Source organism: Eubalaena glacialis, chromosome 2, assembly GCF_028564815.1.
Source record: "Eubalaena glacialis isolate mEubGla1 chromosome 2, mEubGla1.1.hap2.+ XY, whole genome shotgun sequence".
Taxonomy (NCBI): Eukaryota; Metazoa; Chordata; class Mammalia; order Artiodactyla; family Balaenidae; genus Eubalaena; species Eubalaena glacialis.
This window is the reverse complement of record NC_083717.1, coordinates 150,532,887-150,547,695: the sequence shown is the minus strand read 5'-3', so window position 1 is coordinate 150,547,695 and position 14,809 is coordinate 150,532,887. Positions and strand designations below refer to the sequence as shown.

Genomic DNA, 14,809 nt, shown 5'->3' with positions numbered 1-14,809 from the left:
TTATAAACTCAAGTTATGAAAGACAGGTACATCCAAAATTAATAGGAATAAAGCAATACTTTGAAAAGGCATTAGTAAAACCAAAGCTGATAACTTAAAGTCTGGTTAAAATCAATATTTTCATATTTAATAACAAAAGCAAAGAAAGAGTGGCATCAGGAAGCCAGGAAAAGATATTTTGGGAAAAGGATCTCATTCTTGGAGTTAATGAGTTTCCCTACACAAGTTCCACGAGTTCAAGCATGTTGATAACATCACAAGCGGTATTTCGGAGCCAAGATGGAATCACAGAGCTATGTAGCACGTGTTTCGTAAGTTCAAGTTTCAGTGAGGATTTCTGCATTTACCCAAAAACCTTTGAAATAATTATGTAAGGATGTAATCACGATTTTCCACTTACCACATTGTTGGAGTTGTTTTGGTGTATCTCAAAGTTTTTGGAACAGCAGTTTGAGACAATGTGATTTGACTGTGTGAAATTTTCCAGGGTGAGTGCATAAGCATGTAATTCATGTTTTTAAATACATGCTGTGAAATGCACGTTGCTTATTAGCTTTCTAGCAATCTCCCAACTCTTCTATTTTCATCCCTTTAATTTTTATTAAATGATTTTTTTTATCATTATCTTCCTTATTCCCAACTTCAAAGAAATAATTATTTACATGACCCTATTTTCTACTAACCTTTGAAAGTATTTTCCCTACCAGCCCCCATCTTTTTTTGGTGATATTTTGTGCAACGGTTCTTGGTAGTGGTGTCCAGTCATAACAGTTAGCATTTACTGGCAGCTTACTATGTGCCAGGCACTACATTATCTCATTTAATTTACTGAAAGCACAGTTGTAAATTCTCCCATTGCTTTTGCTTGGGAGAATTTGTTAAAACCCCGTTTATTAGTGTGAGAATTAGCAGCAGCTTTGCGGCTTGAAGTAGACTAAAAGCAAAATCCGCTCTGTATTCAAGCCAGGGTACTGCGTGTGGCTGCCAGGTCCAGCTGGCCACGGGAAATGTCTGGATGATTTCATTTAACGCCTTTAGAAATATTTCTCACTGGGCTAATTCAAGGAAAATGGCTTGTCACGGATGATATCTGACTATAATAAGCAGGTAAAATGCTTTCCCAATAAATATTGTAAAATGAAACAGGTGTAAAGCCACAGTTGGAAAATCAGCAGCCAAAGAGTGCTGCAGGGATTATGGGCCAACTTTCCAGCAGAAGGCTGATCCCTGGGAGGTGGCAGGGATCCGTGTTAGCCGGGCATTTTCCCCAATGCTTCCAAGAAATTCATCATTTATTCAAGCATTCATTTAATAAATACTGATATACTACATAGAGGCATTCTACTGGATCTTAGCAGGACTCAAAGATTAATGCACTTCAGCCTTAAGGAGTTGCAGGCTAGTGGGAATTAGAGGACCTGGTAGGATCTGTGTGAAGCCCTGCCACCCCACATATGCGCAGATTGCTTCCTGCTGCACGTAGAGAAAACCCAAGTCCCTGAGTTGAAGGAGGTGCCAAAGGGCAATCAGTCTGGATTGGTTAGAGAGAAAAGACCTGCAGAAGAAGCTGAAAACGAGCAAGGTGGTAGATACTGGTGGCAGGAAACAGCTCCCCTCTCCCCTGGAGGAACACCAGGGGTTTAGAGACCTGCAAGATAAGAGCTGAGCACGGGCGAGTGGCCTGTGAGGACTGCCTGTTGTGTGGAGGAGCTGGAGCGGAGGCAGGCAGTGGAGGAGAGCCAAGCGCACACCTTGCGGGTTGGTCAGCTGGCTTCTGTTTGCCTCCAAGCTGTTGTGCAAGCTGAGCTCAGGGCCAGCCCTGAGAGAGGAGTGAGCAGCACGTCCAGCGTCCAATGCAGAGATCGGAGGGCTCAAAATTTAGTGTATTCAGCGGAGCTCCAGGGAAGTGGGAGCTGTGAGGCTGAACTGAGGAGCCGCCCACCCTGAGGCTTACATGTCTGCACAAAGGAGGGAGAGCCAAGGTTGTGCAGAAGCCGATGGCCCTTAGGGGAGAGAAAGGGCCCTGTGATTTTCCTGTGCTCCCAACATGTGCGTGATGATGATGATGTATTGAGTGTTTCCTATGTGCCAAACATTTTTCTAAACATAGAAAAATGTTATCTCATTTAATCTTTGTAACAACTCTATGAGGTAAATATTATTATTTTCCCCATTTGGCAAATGATAAACCTGAGTACAAGAGAGATGACAGAACTTCCCCAAGTTCCCACAGCTAATACCCACACAGCTGGATTTCGAACCCTGGCTGCCTGCCCTGGACCCACACTGTTAATTACTGAGCCGTTCTGCCCCCTTGGAAGATGGTCATGCTTCAGAGAAATGAAAATCCATACAGTCATGAAGCCAGGCCAGCATCAGTCAACACAGGCATCTAAGATGCGGCTCAGGAGTGTATAACTGAGACAGCTCAGCCACATAAGTGCAGCACATGGCTTTCACGTTTATTTGCTTAAAAAGTCTTCATTCTATCGGACTTGGAAGTGGAGCAGGAGAAGCTCGTGCTGACGGGGTGAAGGTGTCAGCAGGTCCTAAAAGCCAGTAGGAGAGCAAACCATCCCCATGATGCTCTGTGTGAATGCTCAAGGACATTGTTACAATTAATGTGTGAGTCAAGACCTGTCCATATTTAGAGCATGAGCTTCCAATGGCCAACTTCTCTTAAGATTCTAATATGTCATTGCTAAGTAAACAAATGTACTTTTCCAGTAATTCTCTTATATCTCAAATTGGAGTTTAAAAAAAAGGAAAATATTACTCCTGGATTTCAGGCTTTTGGTGGGGGACAGAGGGAGAAGGAGAATAATAAAGGCATATTTCAAAAATATTTATGTTCACATGAAAATCTGTACATGAATGTTCACAATAGCTCTATTGCCAATAAGCAAGAACTAGAAATAACTCAGACATCCTACAATAGGTGAAGAGTTTACAGTGGTACATCCATACCATGGACTACTACTTACTAATAAAAAGGAATGAACTATTGATACATGCCCCCCAAAGTTGTACTTGCTACTCATTAAACTCCATTTCTGTAGGGCTGACCACCTATCCTTTCTTTTATATATTCTTAACAACACTTGGAAAAAAGACTGTGGCAATCCCATAATAGTCTGGGAAATTGAGTGCCTGGGCAGTTTGTGTTAGGGGTGGCTGTCACTAATGTTACACTGAGTTATGTGTAAGTAGTGGTATGCTGGAGTCAGCTTGTACCATTCATCACCCCAACTCTATGCTCAGTGACGTCATAATGGTGCCTAAAATTAGCCATGGTGGGAGTATTTACATCATGGAAATCAGCAAATCAGAGGTCACTTCCAACCCTGAGAACTTGTTATTAAAGCTTTGCCAGGATGTCACTGTGGATGTCATGTGAATAAGTTATTTTAGAAAGTTCCAAAGGTGGGAAGTGGGAATAATCCAAGACAGGGAAATCTAAATCAGTTCATATATTGTAGCACCACCACTGTATGATCCCTCATGTATCACCACCCTGACAATCATTTCTGAGCCAGACACATTTCTCAAGCCAGAAATAAGACTTGAGTGGAAAAACCTGGGAGATGTGAATAAGGAAAATATTTGAGTTTTAATAAACAAAGTCCTTTCACATTTTTCAAGGAACATGAAAAATAAACCAATAAAATGTCACCCAACACAGTAAGACAAGTTGCTGAAAGGGAAAACACCTGGGCAAGGTCAGTTTTGACCACCTGCAGGTGCCATGCATCCATCTTGAGGAAGGTGATTCAGCACCTACAAAGATCATTGCCTGAGTGCCTTACAAACATTATTAAAGATCAAAAACCTATATCTTAAAAAAAGCATTTGACAAAATCCAACACTCATCCTTGATAAGGGAAAAAAAAAACAAAAACAAGAATCTCTTAGCAAACTGGGAATAAAGGGGAACTTTCTTAACTTGATACAGAGTTTCTAAAAACAAAAAGAAAAAAATAAACAAAAATAAACCCTATACAACTAACATCATACTTAATAAAGAAATGCTGAATGCTTTCTCCCTAAGATTAGGAAGAGGACTAGATTGTTTCTCTCTCTCTCTTATTCAACGTATGACTCACAACTCATTCAACATAGTATTGGAAGTTCTATGTTGCAATAGGTCAAGAAAAAGAAATAAAAGGCATTAAGATTGAAAAGGAGGAAATTAAAATGTCCCTATTTGCAGATAACATAATTGTGTAGAAAATCCCAAGGAATTTACAAAAACAAAACAAAAAACAAAAACCCTTCTAGAACTAGTAAGTGAGCTCAGCAGCATTGTAGGATACAAGGTCAATATTTTAAAAATTAATTACATTTCTATGTACTAATAATGATATATGGAAAATGAAATTAGAAACACAATACCACTCATGACAAAAAAAATGAATACTTGGATATAAACTTAACAAAACATGTACAGAATCTTTATGCTGAAATTTACAAAACAATGATGAAAGAAATCAAAGACCTAAATAATTGAGGGACATATGAAATTCATGGATTGAAAAGACTCAACATAGTAAAGATGTAATTTCTCCCCAAATCAATACATAGTTTTAATGCAATCCCTATTGAAATCCCCAGCAAGATTTTTTGGCAGATACAGACAGCATTATTCTAAAATTTGTATGGAAAGGCAAAGAAACTAGAATAGCTAAAACAATTTTGAAAAATAAAGTGGGAGGAATCACTCTACTTGATATTAAAGACTACAATATACTACAGTAATCAAGACGGTGTGGTATTGTCAAAGGGATAAATACATAGATCAATGGGACAGAATACAGAACCCATAAATAGACCCACACAAATATGCCCAACTGATTTTTGATGAAAGTGCAAAAGCAATTCAATGCAGGAAGGATAACCTTTTCAAAAAATGGTACTGGAGCAATTCGACATCTGCAGTGAAAAAAACAAAACAGAACAAAAAAGGAAGAACCTGGACTTAAGTCTCTTACCTTACAGAAAAATTAACTCATAATGAATCACAGACTTAAATGTACAATGTAAAATTAAGTGTTATAGCTCTTTTAGAATTGGTCTGGCAGGTTTCTGGTCCTTACCAGAAGACCTCCATAGGGGGGAAAAAAATGTGAAACTCGAGCTTTTAGAAAAAAAATAGGAGAAAAATTGGGGGACATAGGACTAAGCAAAGAATTCTTAGACTTGACTAAAAAAGCATAATCTATACAAGGAAAAACTGATAAATTAGACCTCATCCAAAACTTGCAACTTTGCTATGTAAAAGATCTTCTTAAAAGGATGAAAAGATAAGCCACAGACTAGGAAAAGATACTTGCAAACCACATATTCAACAAAGGACTAGAATACATAAAAACCTGACATTAAAAAACAAATAATCTAATTAGGAAATGAGCAAAAAACATTAATAACATGTCACCAAAGAGGATATACAGATGGCAAATAAGCACATGAAAAGATGTTCAATAGCATTATCCATTAGGAGAATGCAAATTAAAACTACAATGATATTATCACCACACACCTTTCAAAATGGCTAAAATGAAGAACAGTAACAGCACCAAATTCTGCCAAGAATGTAAAAAACTCAATCATCCATAGACTGCTGCTGAGAATGAAAAATAAAACTCTGGAAAACTATTTGGCAGCTCCATACAAAACAAAAATATGACTAACATACAATCCAACAATAACACTCTTGGGCATTTTCCCCAGATAATTAAAATGTATGTTTACATCAAAATCTGTGTACAAATGTTCATAACAGCTTTATTCATAATAAACAAAAACTGGAAACAACTCAGATGTCTTTCACCAGGTGATCATTAAACAAATGTGGTATATCCATACCATGGAATACTACTCAACAATGAAAAGGATAAACTATTGACACACATGGCTTGGATGAATCTCCAGGGGATTATGCTGGGTGAAAAAAAGCCAATCCTAAAAAGTCAGACACTTTATGATCTTATTTATATAACTTTCCTGAAATAACAAAATTATGGACATGGAGAACAGGTTAGTCGTTGCCAAGAGTCAGGCATGGGAGTTAGGGGGAGGTATACATGGCTATGAAAGGGCACCATGAGGGATTCTTGTGGTGATAAAAATGTTCTTTACCTTGACTGTATCAATGAGATATCCCGGTTGTAATATTATACTATGGTTTTGTAAGATGTTAGCTTTGGGAGAAATGGCACAAATGGTACACAGGATCTCTCTGTATTATTTCTTAGCAATGCATGTGAATCTACAATTATCTCAAAATGAAAATTCTAATATTTTTAAAAACCCTACATCTTGGGAACTTGATTGTTTTCTTTTTACATTTTTATCTATATATTTTTTTGCGTATAACTTTTGGTAAATTTCTTTGAAAATATTAGCCTGTTTGTATATTTAAGAGACTTTTAACATGTTTGATCATTTGACACAGTAATTCCAAGCCCAGAATTATAGCCTGAGAAAAAATTCAAAATGCAGAAAAAGATGTTCATTGTAACAATATGTGCTAACAAAAAATCCTAAAAGCAACTTTGTGTCCAACATCTAAGGAGGGATTAAATAAAATATCATATCCAAATGATGGAATATTCTGCAACCATTGAATACAATTTTTTTAAACATCTTTATTGGAGTATAATTGCTTTACAATGGTCTGTTAGTTTCTGCTGTATAACAAAGTGAATCAGCTATACATCTACATATATCCCCATATCTCCTCTCTCTTGCGTCTCCCTCCCACCCTCCCTATACTACCCCTCGAGGTGGACACAAAGCACCGAGCTGATCTCCCTGTACTACGTGGCTGCTTCCCACTAGCTATCGTTTTACATTTGGTAGTGTATATATGGTCCATGCCACTCTCTCACTTCATCCCAGCTTACCCTTCTCCCTCCCCGTGTCCTCAAGTCCATTCTCTATGTCTGTGTCTTTACTCCTGTCCTGCCCCTAGTTTCTTCAGAACCTTTTTTTTTTTTTAGATTCCATATATATGTGTTACCATATGGTATTTGTTTTTCTCTTTCTGACTTACTTCACTCTGTATGACAGTCTCTATGACCATCCACCTCACTACAAATAACTCACTTTCATTTCTTTTTATGGCTGACTAATATTCCATTGTATGTATGTGCCACATCTTCTTTATCCATTCATCTGTCAATGGACATTTAGGTTGCTTCCAGGTCCTGGCTATCGTAAATAGAGTGCAATGAACATTGTGGGACATGACTCTTTTTGAATTACGGTTTTCTCAGGGTATATGTCCAGTAGTGGGATTGCTGGGTCATATGGTAGTTCTATTTTTAGTTTTTTGAGGAACCTCCATATTGTTCTCCATAGTGGCTGTATCAATTTACATTCCCACCAACACTGCAAGAGGGTTCCCTTTTCTCCACACCCTCTCCAGCGTTTACTGTTTGTAGATTTTTTGATGATGGCCATTCTGACCGGTGTGAGGTGATACCTCATTGTAGTTTTGATCTGCATTTCTCTAATGATTAATGATGTTGAGCATTCTTTCATGTGTCTGTTGGCAATCTGTATATCTTCTTTGGAGAAATGTCTATTTAGGTCTTCTGCCCATTTTTGGATTGGGTTGTTTGTTTTTTTTGATATTGAGCTGCATGAGCTGCTTGTATATTTTGGAGATTAATCCTTTGTCAGTTGCTTCGTTTGCAAATATTTTCTACTATTCTGAGGGCTGTCTTTTCATCTTGTTTATGGTTTCCTTTGCTGTGCAAAAGCTTTGAAGTTTCATTAGGTCCCATTTGTTTATTTGTGTTTTTATTTCCATTTCTCTAGGAGGTGGGTCAAAAAGGATCTTCCTGTGATTTATGTCATAGAGTGTTCTGCCTATGTTTTCCTCTAAGACTTTTATAGTGTCTGGCCTTACATTTACGTCTTTAATCCATTTTGAGTTTATTTTTGTGTATGGTGTTAGGGAGTGTTCTAATTTCATTCTTTTACATGTAGCTGTCCAGTTTTCCCAGCACCACTTACTGAAGAGGCTGTCTTTTCTCCATTGTATATTCTTGCCTCCTTTATCAAAGATAAGGTGACCATATGTGTGTGAGTTTATCTCTGGGCTTTCTATCCTGTTCCATTGATCTATATTTCTGTTTTTGTGCCACTACCATACTGCATTTAAGACAATTTTAACCCCCAAAATTTCAATCACATGATGAGTTGAAAATTTTTAACATAATGCTAAGGGACAAAATGAAGGTGGAAAACTGTACATTCAACATGATTTCAATAATTTACAATGATATGGATAGAAAGAGGGAAATACTCCAAATGTCAGCAATAATACTCTCTAGGTGATAGAATTGCAGATGAGCTTTATTCTCCTCTCCAATATTCTTTTTGGTTTTCTGCGACGAGCTTACAACTGGTATGATCTTGGATTAGCTGTTATCCTTTCTAAGCCTTGCAGTCCTCACTCACTAAATGGAGATAATAATAGTACCTTCCTTATGTTTGGTATTAATCTATAGTGCTTAGCAAATTATCTGATACACAATAAATGTTATTTATTTGACAAGCATACACGTATAGTACTCACAATGTACCAGGCACTATTCTAAGATCTTTCTGAATATTAACTCATTTAGTCCTCATAACAAGCCTCTGAGGTAAGTACAATTATTATTGAATGAGGAAACTGAGGCAAAGAGAAATTAAATAATTTGCCCTAAGTTATACAACAAATAAATAGCAGAGCTGGAGTCTGAACCCATATAGTCTGGCTCTAAAGTCTGTGCTATTAATCATTATGCTATTTAGCCATTGTTTATTATTATTATTATGGAGTAAAAGTAAAACTTTAAGTCAGATCCTAAAATAATGAAAAAGGCAGAATTTTTCTAGACATGTATGGTTGATGACAACCAGCATAGAGAAAGAATGGCAGAACAGATACATTGCTAGGCATGCTTATGGAATTAGAAGGCATATAATTTGAACTGGATATCAGTTCCCTCAATTCTAACCTATATGGCCTTGTATAAATTATTTAATCTGTCTGGGCATGAATTGAATAATCTGTGAAGTAAAATTTAAAAGTACCTACATTTCAGGCTCATTGAGAGGATTATTTAAGTTAATACAGGTAAAGTAATTCTATATAGTACATACTCAACAAATGCTTGTTTCTTTTCTCCTTGTTAACATCTAAAACACTGTTTTTAAATAGGGCAGAACACATTCAGATGATCACATCAAAATATATGCCTCATGCTAAATAGACCATGTCCTGATTATCACCAGCAAAATAAAATTGATGCATGGTATCTAAGTGGCTTAATGGACCATCTTGACTACATAATCCAAAGTTCCTGGAAAATGTAGAGCCTACAGAGTGTGTAGTTGAATCATCTCTTGGAGCTTGAATACCCAGCACAGACAGCAAGTGGGTGATTCCTGGTAACATTGTTTACTTGATAAATACAGCCGACACTATAAAACACCCCTTGCAGAGTCCTAAGACTTCACAACATCAAAAGCAAATATACACCATCCGGTCTTTATGGAGCTTTATGACCCAATAAAAATGGAAACAACAGACCACTGCATCAATATACAAACCCAATATAACAGTGAGGCTCAAGAGACACTGGGGTACACCATCTGCAGCTAAAGAAAGGGAGAGTGATCAAGTATAACTAAACTATCTGTAGCAGGTCCAAACAGGTAGTGTGGTATTACTTACAGCTGGGGACAGTTGGTCAGAGAACCTTAAGGGTGGTTACCTATGAGTTTCCTGGTCACAAGGATTAAAATAAAAGCCTTTCCTACACAAAGCATGAAGCTGAAGGAAAATGGATTATCTGCTATGATACAAAATGTGTTTTACATTGATCATTTTAACAGTCAGGTAATTTCATATTTCATGTCAATAGCCACACAATTAGTAAAATCCTGTGTCTAGAAGTCATACATGCCAAAATTGTGGAAGTTGCCATGGAAAGAACATAGGCTTTGGAGCTAGATGGAGGTTGGCCTCCTGACCCCTCTCTTTACCATTAAGGTGACTTTGAGCAAGACATTTAAGTTCCTTTAATTCTCAGTTTTAATCATCTATAAAGTGAAAAAAATTACTTAAGCTCGAAGAATTATTATAAGATTATAGATTAGGTATGGAAAGGGAAAACATCAAGTGCCCACTAAATCAACTGCTATTATTATTATTATTAAATTTAAAAGTGTGGAAACTCTTACCACTCAGCCATAAAATAGGGTGGAATCTTGCCATTTGTAAAACATGGATGGGCCTTGAGGGCATTACGCTAAGTGAAGTAAGTCAGGCAGAGAAAGAAAAATATCACATGATATTACCTCAGTTACATGTGGAATCAAAAGAAAAAACAAAACAAAACAACAACAAACCAAGTTTATAGACAGAGAGAACAGACTGGTGGTTTCCAGAGGGAAAGCTGGATGGGGAAGTGGGCAAAATGGATGAAGAAGGTCAAAAGGTACAAACTTCTAGTTATAAAATAAATAAGTCATGGAGATGTAATGTACATCATGGTGACTATAGTTAATAACACTGTGTTACATATTTGAAAGTTCCTAAGAAAGTAAATCTTAAATGTTCTCACAAAAAAAAAAAAATTTGTTTGTAACGTGTATGGTGATGGATGGTAACTAGACTTATTATGGTGTTAATTTTGCAGTGTATACAAATATCAAATCATTACGTTATACATCTGAAACTAATATAATGTTATATGTCAATTATACCTCAACAAAAATTAATTTATTAATTTTTTTCAAAAGAAATCATGCAAATTCTACAAAACTCTTTCAGAAAATAGAAAAGCAAAGAACAGGTCCCACCTCATTTTATGAAACCAGAAGTCATTACCCCGATACCAAACCAAGTAATAAGAAGAAAAGAAAAGAAAAGAAAGACCAAAATTCCTCATGGGCATAGATGCAAAAATCCTCAACAAAGTATCAGTACATTGCATCCGACAATACATAAAAAGAATAATGCACCACAACGAAGTGGGGTTTATACAGGGAATGTAAGGCTGGTTCATGTTTAAAACTCAATCATTTAATCCACAACATTAACATTCTACAGAAAGAATTCCATATGATCATAGTAATTGATGTAGAAGAAACATTTGAAAAAAATCAACATCCATTATGACAAAAACTCTCAGCAAACTAGAAACACAAGAGAACTTCCTTGCCCTGATAAAAGACATCTACAAAAACCTAGAGCTAACATCATACTTAATGATGTAAGCTGAATGTTTTATCCCTAATACAGGGAACAAGGCAAGGATGTCCACTCTCACCAGTCCTATTCTGTATCAGGAAGTCTTAGCCAGTGCAACTGGCAACAAATAGAAATAAAAGACACACCAAATAGAAAGGAAGAAATAAAACTCTACTTATTCATATGTGACACAGTTGTCTACATAAAAGCCTAGGCAATCTGAAAAAAAAAAGAATAAGTGAGTTAGTAAGGCCTCAGAAAACAAGGTCACCTCACAAAAATTAATCATATTTCTATATACTACAACGAACATGGAAAACCAAAATTTAAAAATACAGTACCATGTAGAATAGACACAAAAATGAAATATTTAGGTATAAATTAACAAAATATGTACAGGATCTATATTTGAAAACTACAAAATACTGATGACAAGATTTAAAGAAGACTTCAGTAAAATAAGGGACCTACCATGTCTTATGTATAGAATGTTTGTGTCCCCCCAAAATCCATATGTTGAAGTCGTAAGCTCCAGTTTGGCTGTAAGAGATGGTACCTCTAAGCAAGTAAAGTTAAAAGAGGTCATAGGGTGGAGCCCTGCTCTGATAGGAGTAGTGTTCCGATAAGAAGAGACTGAAGGAGCTCACTCTCTCTCTTTCTCCAAGGACAAAAAGAAGAAGTCACGTGAGCACATAGTGAGAAGATGACTGTCTGCAACCCAAGGAGATAGACTTCACCAGACACTGTCCCTGATGACATCTTGATCTTAGACTTCCAGTCTCCAGAACTGTGAGCAAATAAATTTCTGTTGCTTAAGCTATCCAGTTTATGGTATTTTGGCATGGTAGCCTGAACAGATAAATACACCATGCTTATGGATTGGAAGACTCAACAAAGTAAAGATGTTAATTCCACCCAAGTTGATCTAGAGATTTAATACCATTCCAAACAAAACACCAACCATATTTTTTCTAATTCTCAAATACATATGGAAGGGCAAAGCAGCTAGAATAGCCAAAACAATCATTAAAAATGAGAATAAAATTGGAAGAACCACATTACTTAAATTTACAACTTACTAAAAATTACAGTAATCAAAAGAATATAGTATTGGTCAAAGAATAGACATATAAATCAATGGATCAAAATAGATGGCCAATAAATAGATTCATGGAAATACAGTCAATTGATTTTTGACAAAGGTAAAGACAGTTCAACAGAGAAAGAATAGTCTTTTCAGCTACAGTGTTGGAAAACTTGGATATCCTTATATCCAATAAGAATCTTGGTCACTCCATTAGTACTTTTAACCTCCTGACTTACACAAAAATTAAAATGTATCATGGGTTTAAATGTAAAAATAAAACTCTCATATTCTTAAGAGAAAACCTTGTGACCTAAGGTTAGACAAAGAGTTCTTAGACATGAAGCAAAAGCACACACACAAAAGAAAAAATTAATAAACCAGACTTCATAAAACTTATCACCTTTTGCTCAACAAAAGACACTGTTAAGAGAATTAAAAGATAAGCTGCAGACTGGGAGAAAATATTTGCAAGTCACATATCCAACAGACAGTTTGCACCCATAAAGAACTCTCAAAATTCAACAGTATGAAAACAGAGAACTCAATTTTTAAATGGGCAAAAGACTTGAACAGACACTTCAGTAAAGAAGATATATGGATATCAAATGAAAGATGTACAACATCATTAGCCATCACAGAAATGCAAATTAAAACCACAATTAGATATCACTACACACATATTAGAAAGACTAAAACTAAAAACTAAAAACACTGACAATACTAAGTGCTGACAAGGATATGGATCAATAAAGTTCTCATATGTTTCTTTGAAAATGCAAAATGGTACAACTTTTCTGGAAACATTTTGGCAGTTTCTTATAAAGTTAAACATACACTTACCATATAATCCAGAAACTGGAATTTCCTAGTATTTACAAGGTATTTACTATAAAGAAATAATAAACCCTTGTGCATACAAAAGCCTGTTAATATTAACTCTATTCATAATCACCCACAACTGGAAACAACCCACTGTCCCTCAATGGGTAAAAGGATAAACTATGATACATCTATACAGTAGAGTACTACTAAGCAATAGGAAGGAATAAACTACTGATGTGTGCAACAAACTGGATGAAATCTCAAAGGCATTATCCTGAGTGAAAGAAGCCAGTATCCACAGGGATGCAAGGATTCTTCAACATCCGCAAATCAATCAGTGTGACACACCACATTAACAAACTGAAGAATAAAAAGCATACAATCATCTCAATAGATGCAGAAAAAGCTTTTGACAAAATTCAACACCCATTTATGATAAAAACTCTCCAGAAAGTTGGCATAGAGAGAACTTACCTCAACATAATAAAGTCCATATATGACAAACCCACAGCTAGCATCATTCTCAACAGTGAAAAGATGAAAGTATTCCCTCTAAGATCAGGAACAAGACAAAGATAACCACTGCTGCCACTTTTATTCAATATAGTTTTGGAAGTCCTAGCCAGGGCAATCAGAGAAGAAAAAGAAATAAAAGGAATCCAAACTGGAAAAGTAGAAGTAAGACTGTCACTGTTTGGAGATGACATGATACTATACATAGAAAATCCTAAAGATGCCACCAGAAAACTACTAGAGCTCACTAATGAATTTGGTAAAGTTGCAGGATACACAATTAATATGCAGAAATCTCTTGCATTCCTATATTCCAACAATGAAATGTCAGAAAGAAAAGTTAAAGAAACAATCTCATTTACCATCACATCAAAAAGAATAAAATACCTAGTAATAAACCTACCTAAGGAGGCAAAAGAGCTGTACTCTGAAAGCTATAAGACACTGATGAAAGAAATTGAAGATAACACAAACAGATGGAAAGATATACCATGCTCTTGGATTGGAAGACACAGTATTGTCAAAATGACTATACTACCGAAGGCAATCTACAGATTCAACGTAATCCTATCAAATTACCAATGGCATTTTTCACAGAACTAGAGCAAACATTTTTTTTAATTTGTATGGAAACAGAAAAGACCCCAAATAGCCAAAGCAACCCTGAGAAAGAAAAACGGAGCTGGAGGAATCAGGCTCTCTGACTTCAGACTATACTACAAAGCTACAGTAATTAAAACAGTATGGTACTGGTGCAAAAACAGAAATATAAATCAATGGAACAGGATAGAAAGCCCAGAAATAAACCAACACACCTATGGTCAATTAATCTATGACAAAGAAGGCAAGAATACACAATGGAGAGAGATAGTCTCTTCAATAAGTGGTGCTGGGAAAACTGGACAGCTACATGTAAAACAATGAAATTAGAACATTCTCTAACACCATACACAAAAACAAGCTCAAAATGGATCAAAGACCTAAATGTAAGGCCGGACACTATAGAACTCTTAGAAGAAAACATAGGTAGAACATTCTTTGACATAAATTGCAGCAATATCTTTTTTGATCTGTCTCCTAGAGTAATGAAAATAAAAACAAACAAAAAAACAAACGGGACCTAATGAAACTTAAAA

The 14,809-nt window shown here is 36.1% G+C and overlaps 1 non-coding gene across 1 annotated transcript; it reads left to right on the top strand.

Annotated features, from left to right (window-relative positions):
* The first annotated feature begins 5,044 nt into the window (after positions 1-5,044).
* LOC133086123 (U7 small nuclear RNA) lies at positions 5,045-5,105 on the top strand. Its single transcript, XR_009699893.1, has one exon. It is a non-coding gene; the product is annotated as a U7 small nuclear RNA (small nuclear RNA).
* The last annotated feature ends 9,704 nt before the right edge of the window (positions 5,106-14,809 follow it).